This window comes from Sus scrofa, chromosome 13 (assembly GCF_054392235.1).
Source record: "Sus scrofa isolate SSC_HxYL_T2T_F1_AM1 chromosome 13, Sscrofa_HxYL_maternal_Yorkshire_Landrace_v2.0, whole genome shotgun sequence".
In the NCBI taxonomy this organism is placed as follows: domain Eukaryota; kingdom Metazoa; phylum Chordata; class Mammalia; order Artiodactyla; family Suidae; genus Sus; species Sus scrofa.
This window is the reverse complement of record NC_139395.1, coordinates 216662069-216680332: the sequence shown is the minus strand read 5'-3', so window position 1 is coordinate 216680332 and position 18264 is coordinate 216662069. Positions and strand designations below refer to the sequence as shown.

Genomic DNA, 18264 nt, shown 5'->3' with positions numbered 1-18264 from the left:
GGTGTATGGTGTAGAGTGGAAATGCCTGAGTGTGAAAATAAATAGATAAATAAATAATGATAAACTTCCAGTTGTAGAATAGCTCATAATGATAACATAAAAAAAAATCAGGGAAAGAGGCTCACTGAAGTGGGGGAGGACCGCAAAAGGAATTGAGGAAGAAAGCTCATTCCTTTCCATCTGGTGGTAGCCATCAGGTGAGCCAAGATGGGCGCGTCCAAGTACATCCAACAGCTATGGGGCAAGAAGCCACCTGATGTCATTTGCTTTCTCCTCTGGGTTCATCGCTGGCAGTACCGCCAGCTTTCTGAGCTCCACGAGGCACCCTGCTCCACCCTCCCCAATAACGCACGGAGGCTGGGGTACAAGGCCAAGCCAGGTTATGTCATATATCGGAGGCGTGTGCGCTGCAGTGGCCACAAAGGCCCAGTTCCTAGGGGTGCACCTACCGCAAGCCTGTCCACTGTGGTGTCAACTAGCTAAAGTTTCAACAAAGCCTTCAGTCCATTGCCGAGGAGCAAGTTGGATGCCACTGTGGGGCTCTGAGAGTCCTGAGTTCTTACTGGGTTGGTGAAGATTCTACGTACAAGTTCTTTGACGTTGCCCTCGTTGATCCATTCCATAAAGCTCTCAGAAGAAATCCTGGCATGCAGTGGGATCGCCAAACCAGTCCACAAGCACAGGGAGATGCGAGGGCTGACTTGGTGGCTCTCCCCATGCAGCTTGGAGAAGGTGCAACACTCTCCAGCTCCACCGGTACCGCTAATATAAGTAAGGTTTGTAAAATTCTTACCTAATAAACAATTTAGGACATTCAAAAAAATCATAGTAATTGGTCATTTTTTCATATATGTGGACATTTTTAAGTAATTGTATCATCTGTTGATTAGCCATTTTAAATACATAATGCTATATTGAGAAGGCTAGGCTTTCCTAAGGACAATCTCTAGCTAACTGCCGTGGATGTCTCTCCTCTTGCCAAATCCTCAACCCACTGTGAAGTTCCCTATGGATACAGCAGTTTGGGCCATTGATAATGAATATGCTGGGGGCTTGGCCATCTGAGAGCCAACCGTTGATTCTGGGCCTGGGACCCAAACCTGCCTTGACAATGGGAAGGAGCTGCTGCTTCCCCCAACATGAATTGAACGGTGTGAGGGAAGGATTCTGAGGCCACCCGAGCTTCCCAGGGACTGCTGATGCCAGACAGGAAGCCTTGTCTTTCACAATCAGACATGAGGTTCAACATGTAAGTGGTCCAGCAGGATGTGTCCTGACACTCGTGGTAACTGGTCTCTCATATTACCAATAGAGCATTAATTCTCGAGAGGGGGGGAGGGTGGAGACCTACTGAGCGCCTAGCCCACTGAGTGCCTGCTGTGTCCTGGGACCTGGGTACTGTGAGTGGAGAGACGATCTCGATGAGCGACGCTCCGACCTATCAATGCCCCTCCGCGGGAGGCTTGGAAAACAAGAAGCAGGAGAGAACACTGAGCCCCTTAAAAGGAAAGAGAAAAAACGAGGTGGAACCCCTCGATGGGGGAGTGCGGAGAAAAGGAAAACACACTTTTCCCACCAGTTTTTCTTGTCACCCTTCTGCTTTAGGACCCCTTTTAAAATGTGTCTTTGTTGAAGTGCTCTCGGGGTAGGAAATGCGTCAAGGTTTCATCTCACTGAGGACATTGGAGGGTAAATCGGATCATTGTCATTACTTGGGCTTGGTCCACCAGAGAAGTTTCACTTTTTTTTTTTTTTTTTTTTTTTGTCTTTTTAGGGCCACACCCATGGCATATGGAAGTTTCCAGGCTAGGGGTCAGATTGAAGCAGCAGCTGCCAGCATGCGCCACAGCCACACAGGATCCACATTGTGTCTGCGATCCACACCACAGCTCACGGCAATGCCGGATGCTTAACCCACTGAGCAAGGCCAGGGATCGAACCTGCGTCCTTGTGGATGCTAGTCGGGTTCATTACTGCTGAGCCAGGACGGGAATTCCCATGGGTTCACTTTTTAAAAGCTGTAGATCCTGAAAATTCTTTCCCAAATGGGACTTCTCACTCTCTCCAGTACTTTGTACTTTCAAGAAACTATATAATATGTTATAATATATATTTTATATGTTATAATACAATATAGTATTAATTATTGAACATATACATACATATATGTATATACATATACATATATACACATTATAGATATCCATATGCATATATTTAATGACAGCTTCACTACAGTTGAATTGTATTAGTTCAGTATATATTCCAAGACTTCTCCACTTGACCTTCAGCATGCTCTCTGTGGATCTGATATTTTAGCCAACCCTTCCACCCATAATGTCACTGTGTCTATTAAGTACCTTTTCTAAAACTGTAGGACTAAGCAAAAATACTTACTAAGCCATGAAGTCTGGTTTTCAGCCAAGTATCTGCACAGACGGGTCTCATTAATGAATAATCTCAGGTGTCTTATCTGACACCTGCATCCCTCTTCCCCACCTGTTTAGCCATTAGAATTAAATATCCCAGAATGAGCCTTGCCAGTGTTACAGAAAAACCAGAGCCTGACAGTAGGTAGAGCAGTAAGTGCAGATTTTAATCAGGAACTATTACAATAGGGTTGAGAACTGGGCTCCATTCCAAATTCAATACGGACAAGCAGGGACTTTTAGCCAAGGTGGTTGAGGGGGAGGTGTCCATGGATGGAAAAATACTATGAGGAAATAGCCGGGGTAAGGGGACATTGTGACTAAACCCACCTAACAGGCTGCTTGCTGAGGGCAGGCAGAGTGATCAGACTTCATCCAGGGAGTGAGGAGGAAGAACCTGATCAGAGATTGCGAGTGATCAGATATCAAGGAGGGGGATGGGCTCTGCCTAAACTGACTTAGCAGGACGTTTGCTAAAATTGCCAAGACAGTCACGGAAGTCCAAAAATCAAGGCCTCGTTGGAGAGAAGGTTCAGAGAAGCCTGCCTAAAGTGGGGTCAGGGTGTGTCTTTGCACCAGCAAAGGGATCTGTCACAGGCTCCATCAGGCTGACCAATGAGGGTGAGATTCACCAGGGTAAGTCATGGACCTGTGGTCAGACGATGCAGTCGCACCCCTGTCCTTGACCAAGACACCGGGTTTACCTGGACCCCTAGTTCCTTTATCTAATGAGAAGGGACAATAACCTGCCTGGCTTGATGCTGATGATTATTAAATGAGATTACATAGGAGAGCTTAGCATAGAACCTGAAATATTGTAGACTACTGAGGAAAAAAAAAAAAAGCTGCTTTTTAACTACTGGTATAGTTCTAGTGCTCAGAAGCTCTACTCACCTGTACCGTGACAGGTGGTTCAAACACCTAAAAATGTCAGTTGGAAAATGCATCCATCCTCCTTATTAGCTGGCAATTCTTTCTTAGGTTGAGTCGCAACGTGATGATCTGGGAATTCCATCGCATATCATTCAGTTAACTTTAGAAGCTTCGACTCTAAAATTATCTTTAAAGAGAAAAGAAGAAAACCTGTCTGCAAGCCCTTACCAAAAAAAATCAGCTAGAGATTGGGGAGATCTTTATTTCTCACACAGGTGTCCTAGACCTAAAACAGGTCTGATGAGAGGGACACCATCCATCTTGGACGGTAGGACTCAGTGAACCACAAGAACCATGGGGATTTAAATCACCCGGAATCACTGAATATACTAGAAATGGAAAGAAAAAAAAAACTTTTCAATCATCTGACACTTGTTTATCTGGTATCTTGATCCACTAGTTTCCAGAATCCAACTAAGCGAGAGGAGAAATGCAAACACAAAGCCACCAGAGTCCACTGATTAAACCTTGGGCATTTTAGCACAACATCTGAGGCTGACGTGAAAATAAGCCCAGCCTTTTTCTTTCTTTTTTTCTAAAAGAGATCCTAAGAAAGTCAGTTGACTGGATCCCCAGACCAGAGTAGACCAGAAGCAATAAATAATGGCAGGAGATGGGTTTGCTAACCGCTGGCCGGTGGAAAACAGTAAAGTTGGGTCTGGCAGTGAGTAAGGAGAGCCCAGAGCTACACGTTAAAGAAAAAGAGCCCAGGGAATTCCCATCATGGCTCAGCGGTAATGAACACGACTAGTATTCATGAGGTTGCAAGTTCCCATCCCTGGTCTCACTCATTGTGTTAAGGATCCAGCATTGCTGTGAGCTGTGGTGTAGGTTGCAGACACGGCTCAGATCTTGTGTTGCTGTAGTGTAGGCTGGTGGCTACAGTTCTGATTCGGCCCCTAGCCTGGGAACTTTCATATGCCATGGGTGCAGCCCTAAAAGCAAAAAATAAAAAAATAAAAAGAGCCCAAACATGCAGCCATTGGGAACCATTTATGAGAAGCCAAGTGTTCTACACTTTCCAACCTCCAGAGGCAGGTCTGCACAGAGGGGCAGCCCCATATTTAAGGTTCCAGCGAGTATAGGCTGCTTGCAAAGAGAAGAGAGCACTGGTCACATTCTAGAAAGATTTCTGTCTTCAACCGAGAAGTGTTTGTTTATTTATATTGCAATTTAAGGGCAACACCTCAGGCATCTGAGAAATCCATGCTGTGGCATGTCCTCCTCCGTGGTGAGGTGGGGGCTGGAACGTCCTGGCTCCCAGCAGCCTGTGTCCCCAGTCCAAGCTGTCCCCAGTAAGGACGCTCCTGTCACATTGTTCTCACCCAGGCCAGCACTGAAAGCACTTCTAAGGGCCCAGGTGGTGTGAGCAGATGCCGCCCCCTGCCTTTAGGGGCCTCCCTGTGTTCTAGAAAGTACTCTGCCCTTTGGCAGCCTTAGGACAGCATACACTGGAGGACCAGCCCGCTGTGGCAGCAACACAGCCACTCTGGACCTCACTTACCCCAGAAACAGTGTTATTTGGCCAAGTACTCTTAGAACTTTGGATCTGTCTGCTTTTAGGAAGCATATGTGGCTGGACTTGTGATCAGAAGATGCAGTCACGCCCCTGTCTGCCGGAGGCCAGCTCGGGCAGCCAGGGAGTGTACACTTTTTCCCGGTTGGAGAGGGACACGGCGTCGGCAAATGTACATATGGAGACAGCCTCTTTGTCCCTTCTTTCAGGGCGCTGGACTGCTCAAATTTTATTGGCATAAGTGGTTGATTATATAGACAGCTTTTCACTACAGATTACATCACAGTGTTAAAAGTACATTGGTTAACTATTACATGGTATAGCAGCTATACATCATGTTTTAAGATCTTTATCTTAACTAAACTTAGTGGGTACAATTTAGGGGCAATTAGGTACAATACATCGTGTGGAAAGGAGGAGACTCAGTACAAATCATCCCATGGCCAGCCAGTCTTTACAATTTGAAGAGGTCACAGACACAAGAATTTGGCATTCACAAATCTTGTTTTTAGACTGGTGCTTATTTTTAAAGCATATGGCAGGGAGACAGTGTAAGAAAATATAAACCAACTTAACTATACTAGCTATCACTTAAAAGCTTCTAAAATCAAGGACAAAACTCACAGCTAGGTTTCTTGGATAATATATGTCTAACTTTTATGAAGCTCATTAAAATCCTAACTCTAAAGTTTACTATATAACTAGTTAATAGATAAACACTATGTTTTAACTAAGTTGGATTTAAATAGGGGAAAGTCCTTCAGGATGAAATTCTTATTATATTAGTGTTGTAACTTTGTTAAATCACAAATCACCACAGGAAAATAAGAATAAGTAAATAATCAGGAAAGACTGAGGAAAAACTGAATAACAAGTGAATAACAGAAAAGACTAAATCACCCATGGAACAATCCCCACTCAGCAACACAACATGGAAATTATTTTCTGGGAAATTAGTTTTCCACCTATGTCAGTGGGCAAGCCTTACTGCCTTCTGGGGCCTGTCCTCGGAATCATGCCATGCAGGCAGGCGTCCCCTTGTTTGGGAGCCTGCCCTCGGAAGTGTACCATTCAGACAGGCCCCTTTTAGGAGCTTGCCCTCGGAACTGCACCGTCCAGGCAGGCTCCCTTTTTTGATTAGGAGCCTGCCTTCGGAATTGCACCGTTCAGGCAAACTCCCTTCCTCGGCTCCATGTATCTTCTCGGCTCCCCGCGCCTGTCCTTGACCAAGACACTGGGTTTACCTTGACCCCCAGATGCTTTATCTGATGAGAGGGGGTAATAACCTGCCCGGCTCGATGCTCCCCATCCCCACCCCTCCTTTTACACTTATCCCCTCTCTTCCCATGATGTCTGTGTCCTGGCCCCTGGGTGCACAGGGTTCTGAGCCCTGTGACCGAAGGCCTAGGCCCCTGCCTGCCCTTGCGTCCTGAGCAGCATCTCACACAGGAGAGGGGGGTGTGTGGAAGTCAAAAGCGACAAACACCAGATTCACACATGTTTTCATCACATCACACCTGTTCTTTCCCTCCCAGAAAACAGATACCCTGGCCCTCCACCTACAGAGCCAGTTTGATCTGGGTGATGAATCTCTTCATTGGCTTCCGTCTAAAGCAATTAAATTTTGCCTGTCACTGTCCTCCACTGTAAGAGTGGCCCAAAGCAAAACCATTTTATTGCCAGCGAAGGATCAATTTCTGGCTCCCCATTTATTTTCATTTTGATGTCGATGTTTTTCCATTAACAGTTGCATCTGGTAAAAAATCCAAATAGCATCAAAGTAGAGATAATGAAAAATACATCCCCCCACCCACCCTATTCTCCAGCGCCTCTACCAGCAACGCACAGTTCACAGCCACTTGTATGCCTTTCAGAAATGTTCCGTATTTATTCAAGCATATGTCCACCTGCATTAATACATATTTATATTTTGTTACACAACGGGAAGCATACGTTTTCGCTCATGGTTAATTCTTTTTCGAAGTGTCATACATGTAAGTATTACGTATTCTTTTAAAGCGCAAAATAATAGTCCCTTTCATGGAAGTATGACCTTGCATATAGTGAGGGCTCTGCTGACGCATATTGAGACAGCTTCCTACATTTTTAGTTACAAACAACATCGCAAGGAAACTCTTTGATTCCCACAGTATAGAAGCTTAGACGTGAGCCTGTTGGGAGGAAGGAGGATGTGCACAGTTTGCTTTTGAAATGCTGCCAGGGTGCCCACAGAGGTTGTGTTGATTAACAAGCCCTTCCAAGGGCACATGCCTAAGTGAACATACTTTCATGCACCCTGGCTCCAAGTAGCTCATTGATCTTTGCCGGTAGGCTAAGTGAAAACAAGGTGCTGCTTACACTTCTCAGAAAGGAGTTGAGTATATTTTAATACATGTCCAGGTGTTGCTTTTTCTCCCCTTTGCCCATGTTTTCCAATGCATGCTTACCTTTTGCCATTTGATTTGGAAAGTCTTGTTTCCTATAGAGAAAATTAGCCCTTGGTCAGCAACATATTTTGCAAATACATGCTCCTCACAACCTGTCCTTGGTCTCATGGTTTTCATTGTTCGTGGCATTTTTATTTTCTATCTTTAGCCCCCAATTTTTTTTTGTCTTTCTAGGGCGGCACCTGTGGTATATGGAAGTTCCCAGGCTAGGGGTCGAATTGGAGCTGTATCCACCAGCCTACACCACAGCCACAGCAACGCCAGATCCAAGCTATGTCTTCAACCTACACCACAGCTCATGGCAATGCCAGATCCTTAACCCACTGAGCAAGGTCAGGGATTGAACCTGCATCCTCATAGATGCTAGTCAGATTTGTTTCCACTGAGCCATGATAGGAACTCCATTAATATTTTTATAATATTTTTATTTTATGCAGTGAAACAATGTTTTTCTTGACGAGATCTCAGTTTTATGGCGTAGGGCATGTTTCTTTTCAGGAACACAGGAATAGGCCTTCCCTATTCCTGTTTTATTACCATCAAATAACTCTGCTTTGTTTGCCCAGAGTCGTTGAACAGCTTAACTTTGAGACTGAGCTCTTTGATCCAGTTGGACTCAGCCATCCATGGAATAATCCATCCCCCCGCCCCCCGATTTGAGTGCTTATCAGCTTTGCACTTTGTGATTTTGCTGATCCTCTTCCTCAAAAGAAAACACAAGTCAATAGTAAATACTCCTGATCTTTGGGTTATGGTGACTGTTTCAAATACCAGTCTAAGCTCCCTTAAGCTGCCTCTGCCAACACCAATTTTTATCATTGTTATTGTTGTGCTGTGTTCTCCAAAATCCGTATGGCAAAGACCTAACCGCCAGTACGTAAGCATATGGCCTTATTTGAAAAGGGGGTCTTGGCAGAGGAAAGCAGTGAAGATGAGGTCATAGCAGGGTAGAGTGGCCCCCACTCCGATGTGAAGGGTGTCCTTAGAAAAAGGGGGGATTTGGACACAAACACGTGCTCAGGGGGAGCATCGTGTAAAGATGAAGGAAGAGACCTGGGTGGTGCGTCTCCAAGGAACACCAAAGACTGTCAACAACCCCCAGAAGCCAGGACAGAGGCCTGGCACAGCCCTTCCATCACCATCTTCAGGAGAAGCCAAACTGTGGACACCTTGATCCCAAGACTCCAGCCTCCGGACTGCAAGACAACAGCTTTCCATTGATAAAGCCCCCAGCTCCATGATGCTTCGTCATGGCAGCCCTAGCAAACCAACACTACAATTATAGGGAAAGTTTTGACTTCTTACTTACGATGGGAGGTCAGTCCATTTGCTGTTGGAGAAGCTTCGACGGGGAACCTGTGTGCAGGTGGGCCTCACACAGACATCAGGCCCAGCTCAGGCCATCCATGAGAGGCACTCCTGGCTTCGTCCTGCCCACCCGACACGGGGTGGCATTGCGAGTGGCCAGGTCAGCAGTGGATTGCAAATGCCAGGCCCTCTCCCTCTGCCTACCCAAATACCAAGTCCTTCCCCTGTGGTACATCAGGCAAGAGCTGGCCCCCAGTCCAACCAGCAACCCACTGTGGTGAGGCACCTCCCCCCTAGCCCACCTCCTCCACCCCTCCCTCACTCCCCCTACCTTCCCCACCTCCACTCCCTACCCCCACCCTCACCTCTCCCTCACTGCCACCCCCTCCCCCTCCCCAACTCCCCTTCCCCACCCCTCCCCCACCCCACCTCCCTCTCCCAGTCCCCAGATGCTATCAGCTCCTAGCAGAACTCTGCCCGTTCAAGCCCTGGGCTTGGCTTCCTTCCCATCTCCCCTTCCCCCCCCTCAGCTGAGATCTTTCCTTCCCTCTTCCTGCAAACAAACAAACATGCTGAGCTGCAAAAACGGACCATTCTGACCCCTGAAGGAAGTGCATCTGCGGTTCCTCAGCTGAGAAGTATTATCTGCAATGTGCTCATAAAACTACAGAAAAGCCAATGGGCCGAGAGAAGGAGGCCGCGGGGAAAGGATGATCCTTTGGGAGACCCCGAGGAAGGATTTATTCTGAGATGCTCTCTTTAAATGCTGTTTTTAAAAAGCACGAGCCTTGCAAATCCCTCCAGGAATGGGGGTTTCTCAACTGCCACGTCACACAGGCACCCACAGCCTCGTCTGTCACCGGGGAATCCACATTTGCAACACTGGCTCCTTCTTTTTCTGCAGACAAGACTTTTCTTTCGGGATGGCTTCCTGTTTCTATTGGAATTTTGGGTGATGTCTTGTGGCCCATTTCCTCCCTTGGGAACACACAGCTGAAGAATCATAATGTGAATCAGGATGGTCACGTGGCTCAGGGGACACGCTTTTCCAGGAATGCGGCCCTCACTTGACGTGACGCCAGAGATGAGAGGCAGTGGGTGGGAGCAAGCTGGATCTACTTGGCAAGGCGGGCCTGGATGTTGGAGCTCTGATTCGGCCCAAGCACCCTTCCCAAGGGTCCACTGCTTCCTGAAACACCCCTGCCTTTGCTCCCCATTTCTCCAGAGCCCCAGAAAGCTGGGGCTTGCAGCGTCTTCCCAGCTAGCTGCAGGGTGGATGGAGCCCCTTCAGTTGTTCTCAGCATCTTCCCAGAAGGCTGCAGGGCAGATGGAGCACCATCAGTAGATCTCGGGCCGACAGAGGACCACTCTGGTCACTGCTCAGGCACCAAACCCATCTGTAGGGGGTTGAAAGGGGATCCCTCCAAAAGATGCTTATACCCTAAGCCCCACTACCTCTGAATGTGACCTTATTGGACAAAGGGTCTTCGAAGATGTAATTAAGCTAAGAATTTCAAGATTCGATCATCTGAGATTACCCAGGTGGTCCCTCAATCCTGGGACAAGAGTTCTTATAAGAAATAGAAGAGAAAAAGTCACAGAGGGAAAGGCCAGGTGAAGATGGAGGCAGGGATCCGAGTGATGGGGCAGAAAACCAAGGAACATCAGGAACCACTGGAGGCTGGAAAAGGCAGAAAGCATCTCCCCAAGAGACGTCAGAGGGAGCCTGGCCCTTGCTGACACCTTTTTCTCAGACTTCTGGCTTCCAGATTTAAAAGAGAATAAATCTCTGTTTTAAGCCACCCACTTTATGGTGACTTGTCATGGCAGCCATGGGAATCGAACACACCATCCCTCCAAGTAATCCCCCACCTTCTGCTAGCTCCTCAGAGATCATCTAAATAATGTCTGTGGAATAAAGGAACCAACAAAACAGAAAGGTCCAGGGACTAGGCCCAGGCCGGTCCCTCAATTGGCAAGCATCCCAGACCTCTCTTCCCCAAATAAATAGAGCAATAGGTACCCATCACCTTCAACCATCAGCTGAGACTAGCATCTCACACCCTACCTCAAATTACATAGGGGCCCAACCGCAGGTGGTCTCAGTTGGTCAAGGTGACTTCCCAGAGCCTTGACCTTCCAAAAAACACCCTCTTTACCTTCTCTTCTTTTTTCTTATTCTTTTGTGGCCAGCTGACTTCACTAGCATAACTCACCAGTCACATACACATTCACAGAGAGAAAGTTTAATGAACATCAAGATAAGAAAACATCACTCATGTGTTTCCTTTTGGAATCAAAAAAGGTTATAGAGTATCCAACTGAGTGCAGACATTCCTAAGGAAACAAGCCCCTCAGGGAACAGACCAGAGTGAAGCCCACAGAATTGTGCACACGCCTCTCCTGTCAGAAGCTCCTGATCAAATTACAGGTTTATATTCAGCTCAGGACAATACGGAGCCTGGGCTAAATTCACCAATAAGCATCTGTCACTCTCATCTCAGACTGAAACCAACCCAGGAACTATGCACAGAAGATGAAGAGCAGGGCCCAATCAGAGAAGCTTGGCGAGTAATCAAATTACCATCTGGCTCTTTCTAGATCATCCTTCACTTAGATTGAATTATCCCTGCCAACACTTGGGAATTTCCTCCCCTAATGTGAGAGTTTCAAGTTGTTGCATCACATGAAAGATGCCAGGAAACATCAAGCATGAGAATACTCAACCCTTGGAGAAGTAGATTCAAGAGGAAATCTGGACCTCGGCACTGCCTTTGCTGACTGGGTTCGAGGGAGTAAGATCTTTACTCTTGGATTCGTATCAGACAGATTTCTCGAGGTTCCTTAGAAACCTTTCAGTTGACTTGGGGAGGGGGGCGGTGTCATAGCTCCCTCCATGACCAACATGGTCCTCAGCCCAGGGCCTTTGATGGGAACCTCTGGCGGAACACAAAGTCTGCCGGAAACAGGGAGCATCGCCCACTGGGCACAGTGGACTGAGAGCCCTGAGGACCCAGAGGTGAAGGCTCATGAGGATGGTACAGTGTTCTGCACAGTACACGTATTAGCCTGGACTCTCCAGAGAAACAGAACCAATAGGAAAGTGGTCGACAGATGATAGATAATAGCTAGTCAATGGATATAGATAGGTAGATGATAGATAAAGAGTGTTATTGTAAGAAATTAGGTCACATATCTGTGGAGGCCAAGACGTCCCAAAACCTACAGTTGGCAAGTTGGGCACCCCAGAGAGCCAATGGCGTAGGTCTAGTCCAGTCCAAATCTGAAGATAGAAGGCCAAGGGCCCAGCTCAGAGACAGTCAAGCAAGGGAAGGAAACCCTCTCTTCCTCCAGCTTCTTGTTCTATTCAGACCTTGAATGAATCGGATGAGCTCCACCCACTGGGGGGGGGAACTCTGCTTTACTCAGCCCAGCATAGAAAATATTAACTTTATCCAGAAACACCCACGCAGACACACCCAGGATAATGTTTGACCATGTATCTGGGTTCCTGGTGACCCCATCAAGCTGAAAGCTCACATACAATGAACCACCACAGTATGGATACCGTCGGTTTCAGTGGTTTCAGTGGCAGCCCCATGGGCCCCACAGTCAGCTGGTCTGCTGCTCCATGGCTCAGGCGGTGAGCATCCTTGGAGCCTTGTGCAGTCTGAGAACTTTTGGTGTTGTGGGGGAGGGGTGAAACATACTAGAGGGTCTCTGGAAGCACAAGGTTGAGAAACAGCCCCACCCCAAGACTGAAACAGGCACGACCTTGGCAGCAGAGGAACTGTTTGGAAGCCAACAGAAACAGTGCCACCATGCAGGTGCCCTCGTCCCTGGCTGATGGGACCAGGGCCACAGTCTGTGGTGAGCAGAGTTCTGTTATCTTCACACACACCATTCTTGGCCACCTACTTCACTCTGATCTGTCCCCAGAGGACTTGCTTCCTCAGGAATTTCTGCACTGAGCTGGAATCTTCATATGCTTTATTCACTCCAAAAGGGGAAAAAAATGAATGAGCAACAACCAAGAATGGGCAGTTCTTTGTAGACACTCCAGACCAGCAGGGGAAACCAGCTGAGATTGAATGGGATCTACCCATCTAGCTTTTGCATCAGCGGAAAAAAAGAAAAATTCCCAGTAGACTATTTACTTACATACAAATATCTAGCTAGCGTCAAGTAAGAATTTTAATAAAAGTCGTCACAGTGGTAACTGGCCCTTCTGATGACTCAGGGCTTCCCTGGACACCAGTGCTCACAGACATTCAGTGGCTTCAAAAATGAGTAATGAAGATGTTTGGGAAAGGTTTTTAAGGTCAAAAGATAGGGTTCTTTCAACCAAATCAAGAAGACGAGAGAGTGTGATATGCCGAATCACTGCAAAAGGCAGCCAGGAGAATTTACTGGGACAAACAGGGCTCTGGGCTTAGCGCAATCTCCAGGGCAGAGAGGGTCCTGCCATGGTGACATCACTCCCTCATTAGCTGCCGGCCATCCTCACCTTTGTGCTGGGTTTGGGTTGGCAGAGCTCGCCAACTGGTCAAGATGCGCATTGATTCCCTCCTTCCGTTAATCCAGAAAGAATTCTGTTTCTTCCCCACTCTGGCACCTTTGCCCAAAATTCATGCAATTTCTGCTAATAATAGTGAAACTAATGACCGCTTATTGAGCACGATGCATGTCGGCACTGTTCTAAGTATTTATACGTACTAACTCACAAAATCCTTACAGACCCTCTATGACGGAGACACCATTATTATCACCCTAATTTTATGGGTGAGGAAGCAGAGACATGGGAGATTGAATTAACTCACACAGAGCTTCTGTATTGGTTATCTATTGCTGCACAGCTTACCCCAAAACTCAGTGCTGAAAACAGCAGATTGTGTTATCTCAGAGTTTCTGTAGGTCAAGAATGAGGAACTGCTTAGCTGGGTGGTTCTGGCTCAGGGTCTTCCATGGGGTTGCAGATGCAGCCAGAGCTGCCGTCTTCTGGGGGCTTAACGGGGCTGGAGGATCCGCTTCCACGTGGCTGTCAGCGGGAGGCCCCAGTTCCTTGCCTTGTGGGTCCACAACATGGTAGGTAGTCTCCCCCAAAGCAGGTGGTCCCAAAGAGACAGAGAAAGCCTCAGTGTCTTTGATGACCTCATCTCTGAAGTCACACATCATCACTTCTGCTTTCACTTAATGAGTTACTAAATCCACCCCACACTTAGGGGGAGGCAAATCGGGCATCATCTCTTAAAGGGGGACTATTAAAGCATGTAAATGGTGGAGCTGAAATTTGGACCACTTGGTCTGGCTCCAAAGGCCACGTACTTCACCATCATGGTCATGATCCCTGAGTTTACTGGATGACAAGGGCCTCTCAACCCCATGTGCAAAACCCTGCATCTGGCAGAGGTGTATACTCTTCCAGGGCCAGGAACCACCAGCAGCCACTGTGCAGGCTTTCTGGGGGTTGTTGGGAATTGTACAACAAGCCTAGGGCCTGAGAACAGATGTTTCTAAACCTCCCAGAGAGCTTTAAGTCACTTAGGAGAGCATTCCTCGCCTCTCTGTGATTTTGCCTTAGAGAAGCCATAGTTCCCAAGTATTATTCCCTGCACCCAGAGGGATCAACTAAAACACAGATCTGACCGAAGCACTGCACCCCACTTCCTGTAGGATCTAATGCAAATCCTTCGATATGTCTTTGAAGGTCCTTCCCAGTAAAGACCTAACTCACCTGCCCAATATCCTCTCCACCTTCACCTTTACTTCAGCAACCCATGCCAAGGTCCCAGTGAATCACTCACTGGCTGTTCCCTCTAGATAAATGCTTGTCCCACTGCTCTCCACTTATCCTCCAAGGCTTTCCTGATAAGCCTCTCCTCTATGAGTTCTTTCTGACTACCTGCCATGTTAGCCAGCAAAGTCTCTGGTCCGATAGGACTTTGTACCTATGACTCAAATTGCATTTAACGCTTCATATTGTGATTTGATACTGTCCACTAGAAGGATATCTCTGTGAGCGTAAGATTTGTGAGGCAGGCAGAGAGCAGGTGCTTGAAATGTTTGCTAATGACTCAATGGATGGACAGATGAATGGATGGCTTGTCGGCTGGCTGGGTGAATGAGCTGATGGATGGGTGCATGAATGAGTGGGTTGATAAAGAGGTGGGAGGTTTGGTGGGGAGATCAATGAGTGGATAAATGAATGGATGATGGTTGGCTGAATGGTGGATGGGTGAATGGATGGAGGGATGGTGGTTGGATGAATGGTTGGGTGGATGAATGATTGGGCTGGTTGGTATAAGGGTAAGTGGGTAGATGAAGAAACACAGCTTCTGATCTCATGAGCTTACAACAGTCAGATAAAAATAAGATTGAATATATATTCCCGAGAAATTTACTAAAGAAAAATGTAATGGAAAATAGCCTAATCAGAATAAAACCATACGAAAGACAATGCATAAAATTTTAATACAAACAACAACAAAATGGGAGGAGAAAGAAAGGAAAAGACAGGAGAAGAAATGAAAGGACAAATAGAAGCACAAGGATTTTGCAAACCCAAGGATGTGGTTCTCTAGAGCAACATTATTATTTTTCCCCCAATGGATCGAAAATAAACTCTCTTGGCCAACTGCTCTCTGGATAGGACATGGGCTGCATGTGCCCAGCGTGCCGCAGGGGCAGACCCAGCACTGAGCTGTTGCCATGGAAAAGCCATCATCCCCGGGCTGTGTTTACAGGAGGCCTCTCCCTCCCCCATCCCCAGGCTGTCACACTGCAGCAGGTCCAGTTTGCCTTAAGCCACAGGAGGGACGGGTCCTGCAGTCAGAGGCAATTGTCCAAGGCCAGTAGGACAGTGGGCACTGCCGGCCTCCTGGCATCTGGGGAGAAAGACTTGAGCCAGTTATGGGTTTCTCCCATTGGACAGATAAAGCTTCCGGGCATGGCCTCAGCCTGGCCAGGAACCCTGACCCTGACCTGGCCAGTGACTCCAGGGTGGGCAAAGCTGCCCATTGAGAACCATGGTTCTGGCAGGAAGGTCGACCCCACTACTTTCACACTGTTTTGTTCATTCACTTATCTCCCTATAGGCTGGACCTGGGCACAGTCCCTTCACTAATGTGCCAGTGCCCTCAGGCCAACCCCAACTGCCCAGGATCTTGTAAACATGCCTGCAGCCCCTGGCATACCCTTCCACAGGGCACCGGGATTGTCCATCCAGGCTCATGTTTCATTGCACAATGATTTATCTGATGCCCCGTGCTGATAACAGGTACAATGGTGACCAGCGGGCAGGCGAGATTAGAGCCTGCCCACCAGACCATAGGCTCCTCAGGGGTCACAGGACACACGCCTGACCCATGCAGGACCACCTCCTGAAGGAAGCTTCCATGGCACTCGCTCTGCCTCTGCCTCAGTGGGCAGCGCCCCAGGCTACAGGCATGTGCAAACTTGCTCACCAGACCCCAGGCCCTCCATGTGTCCTCCCGCAGCACTTGCCAAGCCTTCAGGTGCCCACAGACGCCCCCCCCCCCCCAGGGATGGTGTTACCAGACAGATTCCCACAGTAGATCTGGCTCTGCATTTCCAACCAGCTCCCAGGGCAAAGCTGAGGCTGCTGGTCCCTGGACCACACATGGTGGGGGGGGGGACTCTGGCCCTAGTTAGGAAATCTGACAGATGCAGATACAAGTCTGGCAGGTAACCCTCAGGCAGGGTTAGTGCACTGCCTCCTGCAGACTTGGGGACAGTTCACCCCAGAGATGAACTCTAGCCATAGGAATTTGGAGAACCCGGGTAACAGTGACAGACCATTCAGGGGCAGAGCTCCAAATACTTTCCCAGGACGTGGAAACTGTGTAAGAGTCAGCTTGCGGGTTTGCCGTTGCTTCCAGGAGAAGCGAGCAACCTAGGGACACCCTCCAGGGTGGTCTGAGTCTAGAGGTCGGCTGCGTCAAGACCTCCTTTCTTATCGCGCACCCTCTCTTTGGGGTGTCAGCTTCTGCTCTGGTTTGCACAGGGTGGAGGCAGCCAAGGACCAAGGCACAGCGGGGGGAGAGAGGGGACTAAAGTCATCACCGCAGCCAGACCCTCCCACATCCCGGGTCCAAGCGGGGACCGGAGGACCCGAAGTGCAGCCCGAGGAGTCACATCCCAAAGAAAGCACCTTTCCTGCATGGCGTTCGTGGTGACAGCCAGATGCTCTTTCCCCAGCGCTGTCAGCAGTGACCGGAAAGCCGGCTGGGAGGTCTGACCCTCCTGAAAGACGCGCGAGCGAGAGCGCCACCTGGTGGTGCAGCGGCCACACAGCTGGCCTGAGCGGGCCTGGGGGCGCTGCGCACTGGGGATGCTTGAGGGCTGGCGGACAATTTCTAAAACCAGTGCAGTCCCTCCCTGGCAAACATCCCCTCACTTCATTCTTTCCCTTCTGAGGTTTACTCTGCGCTCATTCATATCTCCGAGGAAGAGCCATCACCCCTGAAACTCCAGATGTTGAAAGAAAAGAACCGTGAGGTTTGCACCAGCGCTAAACACAACAGGGTAACACAGCAGTAAAAACGTAGTTCAGACCTCACAGGCTCAGACTATGCGAGACACTTAGAGCACGATGCCAAGGACGTCCTGAGAGTTAAGCCCAGGCACCTGGGAGCTCCCAGCGAGCTAACCTGAGCCTCCCATTAACCACCCTAATTGAGCAAGTTGTCTGGATTTTCTGCATTCATTCTTTTTTTTTTTTTTTTTTTTTTCATCTTTTCTAGGGCTGCACCCACGGCATATGGAGGCTCCCAGGCTAGGGGTCTAATGGGAGCTGTAGCTGCCGGCCTACGCTGGAGCCACAGTAACGCAGGATCTGAGCCTCATCTGTGACCTACACCACAGCTCACGGCAACACCGGATCCTTAACCCACTGAGTGAGGCCAGGGATTGAACCTGCAACCTCATGGTTCCTAGTGGGATTCATTAACCACTGAGCCATGATGGGAATTCCCATGCATTCATTATTAAAGGAGCACAGACTATGCAGTGTTCTAGGAGGCAGTGGAGACACAGCAGTGAGTGAACCAGGCCCCTGCCTTCATGCACCTCTCTCTGAGAAGGTAAAGTTAGAACCTGCGTGGATGGGGAGAGTGCAGCCATGTACACTGAAGATGCAAAGTGTTCCAGGCAGAGTGTTCCAGAAGCACAAAGACCTTGCAGTGAAAGGCAGCAGAGAGAAATCGAGGAGGCCCGTGTGGCTGGTGAGGAGGGGAGTGAGTGCAGCTGACAGTTGAGGCCTCTGGCACCAAACTGACGCGTCCTCATGGGCCCCTCTAAGGACAGCGGCCTTTGCTTTGAGAGGGGAGCCATGGGTGGTGCCAAGGCAGGAGTAGGGAGAGGCTGGTTACCTGCACTTGTTAAGGATCCCCTGGCTGATGTGTGAGCTGGGATGACTCATGTCCAGCTGTGCCTGGGACTGAGGTTTCCAGGATGCAGTATGACATTCAGTGCTGAGTCACAGGCGAGCCTAGGATGAGCTGTCCCCCTGGGTGTGACTAGCAGCCAGTTGTGGGGGAAGTCTGCTCAGGAACTCAGGTGAGAGGCCATAGTGGGTGGGGTGAGTTGGCTTGGAGGTGGGAAAGCCACCCAG

General features: G+C 48.6%; 1 protein-coding gene and 1 pseudogene across 5 annotated transcripts in view; both read left to right on the top strand.

The window, feature by feature from the left end:
• The window catches only part of KCNJ6 (potassium inwardly rectifying channel subfamily J member 6), a 281724-nt gene that overhangs the window by 215903 nt on the left and 47557 nt on the right, over positions 1-18264 (top strand). The gene's annotated exons all lie outside the window — the stretch shown is intronic.
• On the top strand, positions 73-905 carry LOC146397891 (large ribosomal subunit protein eL15 pseudogene; annotated as a pseudogene).